At 37.2% G+C, this 16,062-nt stretch overlaps 1 long non-coding RNA gene across 1 annotated transcript in view; it reads right to left on the reverse strand.

Annotated features, from left to right (window-relative positions):
* LOC103673240 overlaps positions 1-662 on the reverse strand; it is a 4,449-nt gene extending 3,787 nt beyond the window's left edge. The window contains exons 1-2 of the long non-coding RNA XR_571342.2: positions 575-662; positions 394-496 (exon numbers count right to left, since the gene is read on the reverse strand). This is a non-coding gene — a long non-coding RNA (uncharacterized LOC103673240). The remainder of the gene's footprint in view (positions 1-393; positions 497-574) is intronic.
* Positions 663-16,062: the final 15,400 nt, after the last annotated feature.

A 16,062-nucleotide genomic window follows, 5' to 3' on the forward strand; every position in this document is an offset into this window, starting at 1 on the left:
AAAAAAAAAAAAACTGTACTATTTTTATTCTTTTTTAAATACTAGAAAGGTTATAAAAATGGATTTCATTTTAGTTTAATCCAGAGCTAGCAATATCTCATCCCTAAAACATTTACTTGCAGAAAAATTCTTAGCATACAGAAAATAAGGAACACTAGTTGAGCTTTTCTAATATTATAAAGTACATCTATTAGCCACTCAAATACATCAAATCAAGAAGAGGCTGGAAAGCCCGGCAAGATACGTGTGAACTCCAGGTTGGCAGTGGCATTAAAATTGGTGCACTATTTCTAGCAACACAGAACAAGAACCCTAAAAGAGTCACAGCTTTTGACCTAGCGAATCCACTATTAGAAATTTATCTTAAAAATAATAAAAACTGTTTATACATACCTTTGTAAAACAGTAGCATTTATAACAGCAAAGCCCTGGAAACGTCCGACTGTGCAGCAGCACCCAGTGGCTGATTGTACAATGACAAACGGTAAAGGGGAATCTGTGCAACCATTAACAACAGAAATAACTCTTTAATATGAAAGTATACTTTTATTTTGGGGAGATAAAATTTACTTACCATATGACTCATCCGTTTAGGGTTTTCCGCACCTGCCCACAAGGCCCTGGCTCTAGTCCCTCCGCAGTGGCGGAAGGGGAGGCCCCCGCGCCCCCTCCCCGAGCGTCCCCCCACCCCCGCCGGCCTCCGGCTCTGGGCACCGCCCTCCGCCTGCGTCTCCGCCCACAGGACCAGGGGCTGCCCCCTCCCGGGCTTGGCTGCCCCAGCCGGCGGGGTTTGAGCTGCGGGAACTCCACCGCCAGGAGCGCGGGCGCGTTCCAGGCGAGGCAAGAGCCGCAGATGTCCCAGAAGACTCAGTAACGGTAGATGACACGAGCAGAAACTATGGAAAGGGGATAAGCAGGTCTGCCATCTGAAGCTGTCAGTATGGCATCCAATCAAACACTGGACGAAAAAATTTGAAGCAAGTATCATGAATCAATAAGCAAGAGCTTGCTCATTAAGATTTGGAAGGAGTTTCGTTCGAGGGGACATCGTAACGTGCGCAGAATTTTCCAAGGAAACTCTATAAACACTTGACTGCGCCGCCTTCCGTCCCGTGGTTGAAACCATGGGTACAGGTTGCATATTGTGTTACTAGAAAGGAATTGGGTAAGCAGTACACGGGTATATGGAACTTTCTGGGGTCCTCCCGTGAAAGACAGGCTGACACACTGCTCGTGCCTGGAGCTGGCCTGCTGTGTCCCGCAGCATTTTCACCCTGGCTTCAACGCAGCTCATGAAGAGCATGTCTTTTCACTGATACTTTTTTGATAGTTTTTATATATTAAAAAAATCCTTATCCAATTTATAACTGAAGATAATAAGACACTATAAATGAATTAAAGTAACATATTTGTGTTACCTTTCACTATTTCTATTTCACATTAATTTTTAGTTGTAAAATGTTTAAATTGATTCTTACTGTTAATCTCTACCTTTTTTTAACTGGTTTTCAGCTTTATTTAAGTGTCAGAGGATTTATTGTCTTAGGAATAGTGTATTGCTTTGCAATATTTAAAAAATAAGCCACTGAAATTTGCATGCCCGATGCACACTTTTTAAATTTAAATTCAATTAGCCAACCTATAGTACATCATTAGTTTTTGGTATAATGCACGTTTTGATTAATTTTCTGTATTCTTTAGTCAAAGGCATACATCACCACGAATCCTTCATAGCCATGGACACCTCCATTCTCCTTTGTGTGATGTCAGCTTCTCACCATGTTAATCCTATACTGTTTTCAAGGATTTCTGACTGATGGTTAGTGGGGTATTTGAAAAGTTCTTAATTGACCATGTGTAGCCACTTAGTACTGCAATGTAGATCACTCAATTTACCAATGTATTTTAAAAATTAAAACATTTTTATCCCTCTTAAAAAAACTCCTCTGTTTAAAGTATACAATTCATAGAATGCTTATTGTTTTATAATGTTTTTATAATTACTAAAACTTTTCCATTTTTTTTCTTTTAAGATGAGGCAAGAGATCCGTAGATCTAATTGCCTGGGACAAAAAACAAAACAAACAAACATGAAGGAGTCACATTCTATTTTGTTTAAGAACTACTGAAATATTGTTGCCACTCCACCCATGCAATGAACACAATTTCTGCCTAATATCCAAATAGATGTCCAGTCAGTCCAACAAGAGTTTCTAAAAAAGGGCAGTGGGAGATACAGGCTTTCAGTTATGGAATAAAACGTGCATCATAGGGAATATAGTCAGTGATACTGTAATAGTGTTGTATGGTGACAGATGGTAGCTACACTTGGGAGAATAGAATAACATAGAAATTTGTTGTATGTTGTACATCTGAAACTAATATAACATTATGTGTCAAATATACTTCAATTTAAAAAAAAAGAGAAACAAAACCCACTACTAACCTTAAAAAACAAAACCCACTACTAACCTTAAAAAACAAAATTCAAATTCATTGCTGCCAGTAAATTACCTTTTTATTTTCCAGCTTGCATTAAGTTTCATATTTTCTCCCAACTTGTCCTAGCAGTTCAAATCCAACATGTCTGATGCCAACTTTGGGACCCAGAGCTTTGGTAAGAAGAAGGGAATAATATATACATTGGCTTTATTCTCAGGAATAAATGTGGAATAATGGTAAACACACAGCCTTTGGATTTGGACTTGGATTTGAATCCTGGCTGTGTATTAACTACTCTGAAGCTTACTTGGCCCTGTGAAATAGGGCTAATCATACTTACTTTTAGGGTGATAACCAGCATGGTGAATCTAAAGTACTTAACACTTAGCTGGAATGTTGGTGAGGCTCACTGACAGGTGTAATTAGTATAATTATTAATCCTATTATATTAGCATAGACCAAAAAACACACAAGCCTTGTTTCTCAGACCACACCAACTCTGAGAAAACCAATTAAGGGTGTGAGTTACTCCTAAGGAAATTTTATTTCAACGCCCCCTCACCCATTTTCCTACAACCTTCCTTGCAACACCACTCAGGCTGTATGACATTCTAGAGAGGAGGGGAGCCCTTCTTCCTTCTGCATGCCTGCACCCATGCACATCCAGGGAGCTAGTCTACCTCTGCAGAGTCTCCACTACTCATCTTCCTCTACCACTGAGGACCTGCCCCCAACAAAGTGCCATCCTCACCCCAAGCACGTGGTTCTGCTTTTCCTAAACCATAGCTTTTGGGAAATTCTGAAGGCTGGTCTTGTTCCTTGGGGGGGGGGGGGGGATACCCAGGCACACCAGTCTGTGACTATAGAATAAAGTTAAACTTCTACTGCTTTGGCTGGAGCCCCATCAATCTATTTTCTGGAAATTTCCATACGTACACCTCCACTTATACTGTATGCCAAATATTTTTGAGATGTTTCCAAAGTGCTGCCCAAGGCATTTTGGTTATAAATCCCTTAGGTTCTTCTGATAGTTTTCCTAGACTGCAGTCCAGGATATGACTTGTCTAAAAAGGTCAGAGCTCTAAGAGTTGAAAGAGAGTAGGGTGCCCTGGACTTGAGGGAAGCAGGTGGCAGAAAAGAATTTGTAAGTGGGAGGGCCTGTCCAGTTCCCACATGGGGGGTACCTGGGTGATCAGGCAACAGTGAGATTCCTAACTGTGAAGTTTGGTGTAGAACACATTGTTCAACTCGGACAGAGAACATCTGACAGTGGGATCAACGTCAGAGGCCCATCTCAAATTTCCAATAGGCCTTGGGATTCCTCATAGACTCCTGAGATAGAAAACAGGTCCCACCTCCTCACTCCATGAATAACATTAGATTTTCTGTCAGCTGAAAATTGGATTTTCTTCCAACGTTGGTGGATGTGTGGGAGAACAGATTAATTTAATTTAGAAAAAATGTTTAAAAGTTATATTTCTTTCACTTTGAGCGAATGAAGTAAATCATGGTTACTTTCTTATTTCCACTACATTTAACTTGCAGGGCTCTAGCAAGTATCCTAGGCTAATTATTGAGAGGTTCTGTTAACTTCTCTGTTACCTTGAAAAGTAACATTCTCAAGGAATGATCTGGAAAGCAAAGACAGATTTATATACAATGGATTATTATTTTTTTTAATTGCTAATGGTTCCAGTCTTTGGATTGTATTTCTTTGGAATTTACATGATTAAATTCAACTATCTGGATTACTTAAGTGAAATATTTTCTGACGAGACAATTTGTGGATTCTGAAGAAAACTACAAGAGGTGACATAAATACAGTGCAGAAAACAAAACTTTTGGAGACAGAAAAACAAGCTGTGAGATGCTGGACAATTTGCTTACTTCCCCTCGGGCTCAGCATTTTCATCTATGAAATAAAGATATGGAGTATATTTTCCATCAGGTTATGATGAAGAAGATAATGAATACATACTTAAAAGCACAAGGCCTTCAATAAATGCTCATTTATCCTCTATTGTAGCCAAAATTGGCTACTTTATGATCTCCTTTATTTAAATAAGTTTATTGATATGTAACATACAGAAAAGTGCATCGTAAGCATAGAGCTTGATGGATTATCACAGCAGGAACACAAATTTATAATCACCATGAGATTAAGAAGTAGAACATAACTAGGGTCAGGGAAGCCTCTCCAGTCCGGTTCCAGTTGGTTCTCCTCTCCCTCCTCTGGTAATGTAACCAGTGTCCTATCTTCAACACCATCGTTTAGTTTAGTGTTTTGTTTGTTTGTCTTGGGTTTTATTGTGATAAGGACACACCATGCGATATATCCTCTTAAACATTAAGTGGACATTGTGGGCTACAGACACAATGCCGTAGCACACCTCTAGCACTTTCTCATCTTGCTTAACTGACACTTACTGCCTGTTGATTAAACCATCATTTTAGCTTGGTCTGATTTTAAATGTCATAGATATTGAACCATAGAGCCTGTATCAGTATTCTTTCACTTACATTAATGAAATTCATTCATATTTTGCATTAAATAGGAGTTCGTTCGTGTTCATTGCTAGGGTTTTTCCATTGTTTGAGTATACCATTTTATATTTGTCCATTCGAATTTGGGTGAGCATTTGTGTTGTTTCCAGGTTGGGGTCATTGTGAATAGTGTTGTGATCATTTGTACTCACAAGTATGTATTTCTGTCGGGAATATGCATGAGGGCCAATTTGCTGGGCCGTAGGGTATGTATATGAACGGCTTCTGAAGGTCCTGCCCAACAATTTTCTGAAAAGGCTGTGCCAATTTTCTATCTCACAAGTGGCAGGAGAGCTCCTGTTATTCTGCATCCCAGCACGTGGTATTGACAGTTTCTTCTTTTTTAATTTAGCCTTCTGTGCAGGATAGATTGTTATCTTGATGTTGACACTTCCCTGACAGCTACAGAGGTTGAACACCTTTTCCCACACTGGTTCATTATTTGGCTATCCTCTTTTGCGAAGTGCTTGTTCAAAAGCTTTTTGAGCATTTTTTTATTGGGTTGTATGTCTTATCATTAATTTCTTTAGTAGTTCTTTATATACAATCTTTTCTTCACTCCATGGCTTGCCTATTTGCCGTAGGCATTCAGATTCTCTAATTCCGTTTCAGTTGTCAACAGTCTATTCTTAACTATTGCGATATTATAGTAAATATTGATATTTAGTATAAGTGTTCCAACTTTTTTCCTTTTCTTCAAGATGATCTTAGCTCTTCTTGGCCCTTGCATTGCCCTATGCATTTTAGAGTTAGCCTGCCAATTTTTTCACAAAACCTGCTTGGGCTTTCATTGAAATTGCATTAAATCTGTAGGTCAGTTTAGGAAGCATTTTACATATTTAGTATGTTGAGTCTTCCAAATCATGAATATGATGTTTCTTCCATTTACGTATATCTTCTTTAATTTATTATCAATAATGTGTTGTAGTTTTATGTAGAGAGATTACAGCTTTCATTATTTTAAAAGATTGTATTTATTTTTGAGAGACACAGAGAGAGAGCATGGGCAGGAGGTAGGGGCAGAGGGAGAGGGAGAAGCAGACTCCCCATTGGGCAGAGAGCCCCATGTAGGGCTCAATCCAGGGTCCTGGGATCATGACCGGAGCCAAGGGCAGATGCCTACCTGACTGAGTCACCCAGGTGCCCTTCTTTCATTATTTTTAACTAGATTTTGCTATTTTGATGCTTTTGGAAATTTCAACTTCTCAAGCTTTTATTTGTTTTTAGTATTAAGAAATATAGATTTGGTCTATATTACCTAATGCAATCTACACATTTAATGCAATTCCTATCAAAATACCACAGCATTTTTCACAGAGGTGGAACAAACAGTCTTAAAATTTGTATGGAACTCAAAAGACCATGAATAGCCAAAGCAACCTTGAAAAAGAAAAGCAAAGCTGGAGGCATCACAATTCCAGACTTCAAGTTATATTACAAAGCTATGATGATCAAGACAGTACAGTACTGGCACACAAACAGACACATAGATCAATAGAACTGAATAGAAAATCCAGAAATGAATCTACAAGTCTAGGTCAATTAATCTTTGACAAAGCAGGAAAGAATATCCAATGGAAATAAGATAGTCTCTTCAACACATGGTGTTAGGAAAACTGGACAGAAATATGCAAAAGAATGAAACTGGACCACATTCTTACACCATATACAAAAAGAAATTCAAAATGGCTGAAAGACCTAAATGTGAGATAGGAAGCCATTAAAATCCTAGAGGAAAACATAGGCAGTGACCTTTTTGACATCGGCTGTAGCAACTTCTTACTAGATACATCTCCTGAGGCAAGGGAAACAAAAGCAAAAATAAACTATTGGGACTTCATCAAAGTAAAAAGCTTTGGCACAGCGAAGGAAACAATCAACAAAACTAAAAGACAACCTATGGAATGGGAGAAATATTTTCAAATGACATATCTGATAATGTTACAGGATTTGTGTCCCCTTAGTGCCCACAGTTCTTGGTCACACCACTTTGAAGAATGAAGAGGTAGACCAGACAAAGAGTGGTGGGTGGCAAAGCAAAATTTATTGAGCAAGAGTATAAAGCTCCTGGAAAGGGAGGGGGGGTCCAAGTGGGTTGCCTCTAGAGTTTCTAAGTTTAGCGGTTTTTATGAGCCCTTTTGTGGAACTATCTCAAGCAATCAGGGTGTTCTGAGTCATTCCAATCAGGGCTTTGGTCACGTGTCTGTCTACCAATTGGGTTAATGTCCAAGTGCTGATGGTCTTTTTTTGCTGACATCTGGGGACTTATGTCTTAATGCACTTGCCCATGATTTTGACAAATGCTTTTATGGTTAATTGTCTTATTTTAGGACATTTTGCAGAGGTCATTTCTGCAAAGGCTGCAAAACAGGATGTCAGTGCTGTTTTATTTTAGCTGTCCTGACTCCATATTTTCTTATTGAGGACCCTGGCCCTGACTACCTAACTGTCCAACTAAGTCCTAACAATAAAGGGTTAGTATACAAAATCTATAAAGAACTTATAAAACATGGGGCAACTGGGTGGCTCAGTCGGTTAAGTGTCTGACTCTCAATTTGGCTCAGGTCATGATCTCAGGGCTGTGAGATTCAGTGTCAAGTTGGGCTCTGCATTGGGCAATTTATTGGCATAAAGTTGTTTAAAATATCCTCTTACAATGTTTCTAGTACTCGTAGAATCTGTAATGATATCTTCCTTTTCATTGCTGATATTATCTATGACTTCTTTCTTTTTTCCAGATCAATCTTACCAGGACTTTATCAATGTTATTAATTCCTTTCAAAGAACCAACCCTTGAGTTATTTGATCCCCTCTATTATAAATTTGATTTTTATTTCATAAATTTCTGCTTTTATCTTTATTTTCTTCCTTCTAGCTTCAGTGGGTTGAATTTGCAGTTCTTTTTGTAACCCCTTGAGATTACAAATTTAGTTATTTGGGTATTTAAATAATTAATTTATAGACATTTTTAAATATTTGACATGAAGGCTATAAATTTCCTCTTGAGCATTACTTTTGTCTAGTTAACAAGTTTGGATATTCTGTATATTCACTATCAATTCAGTTTAAATATTTGCTAATTTTACTGTGATTTTTTAACATATACCTCATTTAAAACAATGCTCCTTAATTTCCAAACATTTGAGACAATTAAATTATACTTATTTTAAGTGTGGAGTTCAGTGAAATTTGAACAATGTATGCACCTGTGTAACCTCCAACAAATTCAAGATAGTATACACTGCTATCCCCTCTCATAAAGTACCCTCATGCTCTTCAGTCATCAATTTCCCACATCCCTGACCTAAGAAACCACTATTGTGCTTTTGTCACTATAGATTAAGATTTTCCTATTATAGAAATTCATATAAATGGAATCCTATACAGAATGTAAACTTTTATCATCTGGCTTATTTTGTCAACATAGTGTCTTTGAGATTCACTGGTTTTTGTGGCATGCCTCAGTGGTTTGTTCCCATTTACTGCAGAGAAATATTTCATTGTATGGATATACCACAGTTTAGTAATCCATTAATCTGTTGATGGTATTTGCATTTTTCTGGTTTGGGGTTATTTTGAATAAAGCTGATACAAGTATTTGTCAATACATATGCACACATGTCTTCCTGTCTTTCCCAATGTGAAATTGCTGGGGAAAATGGTACTTGATAAGTAATTACCAAACCATTTTCCAAATGGGTTGAATCATTTTCTAGTCCCAGTTTATGAGTGGGTAGTTGCTTCACATCCTCACCAACACTTGGTATTGTTGACCCTTTTAATTTTAGTCATTATAGTAGGTTTGTAGTGGTATCTCACTATGTTTCTAATGTATATTTTTTCTGATGACTAATGATGGTCAGCAGTTTGCAGGTACTTGTTTGTTGTTTCTACATCCTTTTTTGTGAAGTGTTTGTTCAAATTTTGTGCTTATATTTTAAAATTGGGTTGTTTGCCTTCTCTTACTATTCAGTTGTAAATATATTTTTTAATGTCACCTTACTTTCCTTTTTTTTTTTTAAGATTTTATTTATTTATTTGACAGAGAGAGAGACAGCCTGCGAGAGAGGGAACACAAGCAGGGGGAGTGGGAGAGGAAGAAGCAGGCTCCCAGCAGAGAAGCCTGATGTGGGGCTCGATCCCAGGACGCCGGGATCACGCCCTGAGCCGAAGGCAGATGCTTAACAACTGACCTACCCAGGCGCCCCGTCATCTTACGTTCTTAATGGAATATTTTAAAGAGCAGAAGTTTTTAATTTCGATGAAGTCCAATATTTATTTATTTATTTGCCTATTTATTTATTTATTTATTGCTAGTGCTTTTTAGCTTTTCGTGTCCCCTTTTCAGTGATTTTGCCTACCAGTGGTCACAAAGGATGTATATGTTTTATGGAAGATTTATAGATTTTTTTCCTTTATATTTAGATGTAGAGTCCATTCTGAGCTAATTTTTGTCTGTGGAGTGAGGTAAGTGTTGAGGCTTTTGTTTTTTAACCCTAATTATCTTTTGGTTATTGATTTCTTGATTACTTGAATTGTCATCAGAGAATGACACAATTTCAGTGTTTTGGAATTTATCAAAACTTCATTTGTGGCTCATGATATAATCAATTTTGGCAAATGATCTCTGTGGGAAGAATGTGTATCCAACAGTTGCTGATCACAGTGATTTACATATATGTCAATTAGGTAAATTTTGTTAACTGTGCTGCTCAGATCTGCTGAAGGTCTACTGATCTTTTTCCTCCCACTCCTTCTCTTCCTCCTTCCTCTTTCAGCTTGCTCCATCAGTTATTGAGAAATCTGTGTTTATTTTTTTTTAAAGATTTTATTTATTTATTTGACAGAGATAGAGACAGCCAGTGAGAGAGGGAACACAAGCAGGGGGAGTGGGAGAGGAAGAAGCAGGCTCATAGTGGAGGAGCCTGATGTGGAGCTCGATCCCAGAACGCCGGGATCACGCCCTGAGCCGAAGGCAGACGCTTAACGACTGCGCCAGCCAGGCAGGCGCCCCATGAGAAATCTGTGTTTAAATTTCCCACCATGATTGTGGATATGCCTATTTTTTCTTTTGTGGTTTTGTATGTATGGTTTTACTTTAAGTATTTCAAAAGCTTCTTGTTAAGTCATTTGATTTTAGAATATTCTATCTTCCTGATGAATTAAACTTTTTATCATTCGAAATGTCCTTTTCATCTCTGAATGTTTCTGTCAGCCTTGTACTGCTCAGCACCTGCATGCTGTACATATTTCCGTCCTTTCTAATCTTTGTGCATTCTTATATTTAAGATGTATCTCTTGCAAGCAGCACATAATATTTTTATTATCAAGTCTGACAAGTATTGTCTATTACTTAGAATATTTAGTCTGTTTACATTTAACACAGTTACTTATACTTAGAAGTTTAAATTTAATGTTCGATTTTCTCACTGTCCCTCTGCTGCTCCTTCCCTCTCTCCTCCTTCCCTCTCTCTGCCTCTGTTCTGCAATGTTTTGAAGTAGGCCTTTTATTATTCTATATTTCACCTGTATGAGCTTGCTAATTATACATTTTCATTATTCTTTTAGCTCTTACTCTAGAGACTGCTACATGCACCCTTGACTTGTTAAAGTCTGATAAAAAGTAGTATTTTAATTACTTTCCAAATAATGCAAGGTTCATAGAACACTTTAACATCATTTAGCCTTTTCTCACCTTTTGTAGTATTGTCATGGATTTTACTTCTGTATATATAACTAAAACCCTTCCAGATATTATTATTATTTTACACATTACACATTCATTTAGATTTGTCCATGTATTTATCTTTTTTGTTGTTCTTTATTTCTTCCTGTTTCATTGCAATTTCTACCTGGAACAATTTACCTTCCTTTTTTTTTTTTTTTTTTTTTTGAGAGAGCACGCATATGCGTGCATGAGTTGGGGGGGGAAAGGCAGAGGAAGAGGGAGAGAATCCTAAGCAGGTTCCATGCCCAGCTCAGAGCCTGTCTTGGGGCTCAATTTTCAAAACCAAGATCATGACCTGAGAGGAAATCAAGAGTCCAACACTTAACCAAGGGAGCCACCCAGGTGCCCCTGGAACAATTTACCTTCTGACTAAAGAACTCCCATTAGTATTCCTTTAGTATAAATTGGTGAATAATTCTCCCAGTTTTTTTTTTTTTAAGATATCTTTATATTGCTTTCATTTTAAGAAGACATTTTCAGTGGGTGTCAAATTCCAGTATAGTTCTTTTCCTCCAGCTCTGATGTTAGATGTCATTTTATGTTTGTGGACTACCTTCTTTTGTTAAGAATTCAAAATCTGTCTTATTGCTGCTATTTTGAAGATCATATATCTTTTCCCTCTAGATTGGATTACTATTTTCTTTGTCTTTGTTCTTTTTTTTTTGGCAAGTTTTACTATGATACACTCTTGTTCATTTTATCTATATTTAATTTGAATGGGGTTTATAACCTGAATTCGTGGCTTGACATTGTATAAAATTCTGTCATTTTGATCTTCAAATTTTGTCTCTGCTTCATTTGTCTCATCTGTTATTTTTTTCTTTTTTCTTTTTTTGGTAGATTTCAATTACAAATATTTACATTAAATATTTCACCATTTCCTGTGTATCTCTTATGTTTCCTTTTTTTTTTTTTTTGGTATTTTTCCTTTTTTTTTTAAAGATTTTATTTATTTATTTGACACAGAGAGAGAGACAGCCAGCGAGAGAGGGAACACAAGCAGGGGGAGTGGGAGAGGAGGAAGCAGGCTCCCAGTGGAGCAGGGAGCCTGATTCAGGGCTTGATCCCAGGACTCTAGGATCACGCCCTGAGCCGAAGGCAGACGCTTAATGACTGAGTCACCGAGGTGCCCCTCCATTTTCTTTTCTCTCTGTTTTTTGCAATGGATATTTTCTCCTAGTATGTGTTCCAATTTACTAATGCTCTCTTTAATTGCTCCTCATCTGCTTTAATTAACTTTTAAATTTTAGTTATTATATTTTTTCAGTTCTATATTTTACTTTTGAAGAATTTTTATATTTTCCAGATTTATGCTGAGATTTTATGCTATCATCTGGTTTATTGAACATATTAATACATTATATAAGGGTCATGTATAACATCCAAATCCAATATTTGGATTTCCAGTGAGCATATTTTTTATAATTTGTTTTTCTCTTGTTTTTTTTTTTTTTTTTTTTTGTCATGTAGTCTCATCTCCTGGTGCACATAGTAATTTTTGATTTGTAGCCAGACAATATATATGACAAATTATAGAGATAATTTAAGACTCTAGATAATACTATCTTCCAGAGAGAATCTATTTTTGTTTGGCAATTGGATAAGAGAAAGATTAATTGTAACTCTGTCAAGGATTTAATTGATTGGATGCCAGCCTTCATTATATTTGAGGGCACATCTAGCCCTTCTGGAGTTCCAAGTTAAAACTGGAGTGTTCACCTGGGGCTCTCCTCGTTGGTGGTGCTCAAGTCCCATTTTTGCCCACCAATACCATAAGACTGTTGGAAACTCTGCTCAGCTCCTCAGCCTCTTGCCTTCTGCTTTCAAATAGAGAAATCTAAAGAGCCAATTTGGCTCAATTCTCCATACTTTCATTCTGTCTTGGCCTAAGTTCCCTAGAAAAGAATTGTTTATTGGGATGTATAACCCTGAGACAGTGAAAGTAAAGGGAAAAGAAAGTTGGGCAGAAAGGAAGGAAAAGTAAATACAAAATAGTATCTTATTGCAGATGACCAGAGCTTCATGAAGAGACATAGCTCACTGCCTAGAGACAGCCTGTCTTGGAACAGTCTGTCAGAGGGAGAATGGGAGAGGAATTTATTCAGCGGCTTCCTCCATTGAATGACTTATCTTTCACTGGCCAACATTTACCCCACAAGGCATTAACTTCTATGCTTTTCCAGGTTTTTCAACTGGACTCTTCAGACCTACCGGAGAAACAAAATTCTCTACCCTGCAGCATGTTGCTTCATCCAACTCCAGAACTAGTGAGAGAAGTCAGATCCTTGCTGGGTACAGTGGGGCCTGCCGCCATAGCTGCCACACCTCCACCTGCATCAGGCACAAAGGAGTCCACACTGGAGACTGGCACTCACCTTGGGGGAGGCTGAGGCAGGCTGTGGTGCTATTGATGAAGTAGTGGTGACCTCAGGTCCATAGTAAGTTTGAGGACCTGGGAGACAGACAGGGCCTGGAAGATTTGAGAAGTTTCCTCAATTTGTGCAATGTGCTTTCTCCCAGGAATCTTGACCTTGTGGCTTCAGAATTCTCCAGTGTCTTCAAGTTGATTGTTTTATATATTGTCCAGCATTTCAAATTCTCAAAGGAAGTTTTGGTCTACAACCAACTATTCCCTGTTACTGGAAAAGAAAAAAAAAAGATCTTTTCAAGATCTTCTTATAGTAATATAAAATGTTTACCCCATGTACCACTGACACTCAAACATAGTTAAAAACTAGTCGACATTGGACTTACAGTAAAATTTGTGGAATGTCAGGTTCTCACTAGTAGATATAAATCACCCCTGACTTATATATTGACTCCTCAGATGAGTTCAGTCAATATTTTTCAGTCAATGTCAAGCTGCCCTTGATTTTCTCAGATTGAGCCACTGACTATTACTCATCTAATGGAAATTCCCATCCTGACTTGAGCACTTAATCATGGGTGGTGCCTTAAAGAAGGGCACAAAATTTACCAATTACATCATCCCCAGGGCAGAAGATTCACAACTGGTTTAATCCTGATTGCTTCAAAAATTTAATTGAGACTGATGGGTATCTCTCCTTTCTCTTCCCAGCTATAAACCTACTTCTGGTCTAACCTAGCCCGTGATCAACTCCTTCTGACATACCCTAATAATTGCAGAATCTCCCCACCTGTTGTCCTAAAACATTACCGACTGTATGAACCCTGTAGTTTTAGGCCAAAGATATTAGTTCTTAATGAAACCATCTTATAGAAGTTTACTATGGTATCAGTTCTGTATTTTCATGTAATATGAAACAGAACACATCAATGGAAGGAACACTATTAGAAGGTCTAAATAAGAGTCTTCTCTCCCACTTGCTACCATCTCAGGGCACCTGTGATGCCTCTCTTAACATAAAGACCACCCTTTAGAGAATGGTAATAGATGCATGCTTATTGATAAAGATCATGGACATCCAGAGATGTTTCACTAGCTTTCTCCAAAATAACAAGTTCACTACAGAGATTTTAGGGTAGTAACCTTTCTGTACTTCCTCCCCATCTGTCATTTGTCACCACCATGGGTCATCTTCGCTACTGGAATTTGAATGTGTAGTCAGTGGGAAATGTTGACATTTCCAAAGGGAAGAGATCCTTTCTTCAGGAAAAGGAATATGTGTGGCTGTGGCTCCTGCTAGAAACTAATCTACAGCCCCCATCTCCACATCAAGAAATACTTTATCACAAAATTGTGTATGGAGTTTAAAAACTATGTGTGCAGTATGATCTCATTTATTTGTTATGTAGGTCTGTAAAACTTAAATGCATGTATGAGGATATGTACTAAAATGTTAGATGTTATATCAGGATCGTGAAATTATGGGAGCAATCTATACTTCTATGCACTTACTAATACTGACATCATTTTACTTAATGGGCATATAGGTGTTTGTTTTTTTTCCCCAAAAAAACTTTTTAAAAAACTGCTTGTCTGATGTTGGGCTCTTCTAGGTACAGTGCATGTGTTATGCTCCTCTAGGCAATTAGATCAGGTAATAAACATGAAAAGTATAGAACAGGACCTGGCACATAGTGTGTTCTAAATAAATGTTAGCTATTGTGTTTACTGTATAGGAAATTAAACTCATCTTTTTCACAAACTGCAAATTTTAAATACGTATATTTAGGGTCTTAAAGAACATACAGATCTACAAAGGCACCAAATGATCTATTAAGGATGCTTGCCTCCTTTTTTTTTTTTAAGTGAAGTATAATTGAAACAGGGAGAAAACATCTATGATAACCGGTAGGCAAAGGAATATAAGAGGTTGGAAGTCAGCAACTCTGTGAGCACTGCCACTGGTTAGCTAAGGTTATAATCTGGGTAGAAAAGAATGAAAAATATCTGGAGAGGAAAGTGATGAGCAAAGGAAGAGTGGAAGAGGGAAGAGACGGCAGAAATGGAAAGGAAAAGTTGGAAAGAATGTAAAAACTAATTGGAGAAAGAGAAAGGAGAAGATAAAATGAAAGTGACAAATGGAAGAGGGGCATCTACAAGGCCAGTCAATGTTACTTACATTTGGCAGGTGTTCTGTTAAGTGTTTTACAAGAAATGACTCATTTAATTATTAGAACAGTCTTCTGAAATTAGCATTTTATTGTCCCCATTTCACAGAGGAGGAAACAAAGTTTTTCAGGATTGAACTGATTTTTCCCCAGATCATGGATTGCATCTCTTTAATAAGATTATGTCAAAAAAAAAAAAAAAAACCAATTCTCTTTGAGCCTCCTTTGGTCTGATTTGTCTTTTTGGGGGTATGATGTCAGATTTTCCCAGATTATAAAATAAAAACCCAAAATATCTTCCCCTTGCCTGATGTCCTCTATCTGGCCATTATTTTCTATCAACCTGTGAAGCAAGCAGGTGTATTAAGGTGCAGAACAACATAACATGAAGAGAAATGAGAGGCCTAACTTTAATACCATGTCCATATTTTTTAAATTAAAAATTAAATTGTTAATTTTAAGACATTAGACTTGCAAATTTATTTTATATGAAATTTTAGTAAGGTATAAAGAGAAAAATCACAAAACATTTTTTTGAAAAGCATCAAATTAAATAGAATTTGTTTGGCCCCAGAATTTTAATATTGTTACCATAATACCTGACATCTGTGTCACCCTTCACTAAGTAAGAAAATGTTTTTTTAAAAAAAGAGAAAGAGCTAAATGGAAAAAATAGCCTCTGTGAGGTTTTATATTTTTTGCAATCTTTCATTAAAAGAGTTCTGGGTTGGTAGTCACAGGGTCTGTGTTATTTAGCTCCTGCTCTGTCAATTGTGCAATCTTTGCCCCAGCTCCTAACTTCTCTTGAGTTT

This window comes from Ursus maritimus, unplaced genomic scaffold (genome assembly GCF_017311325.1).
Source record: "Ursus maritimus isolate PB19 unplaced genomic scaffold, ASM1731132v1 scaffold_4, whole genome shotgun sequence".
NCBI lineage: Eukaryota > Metazoa > Chordata > Mammalia > Carnivora > Ursidae > Ursus > Ursus maritimus.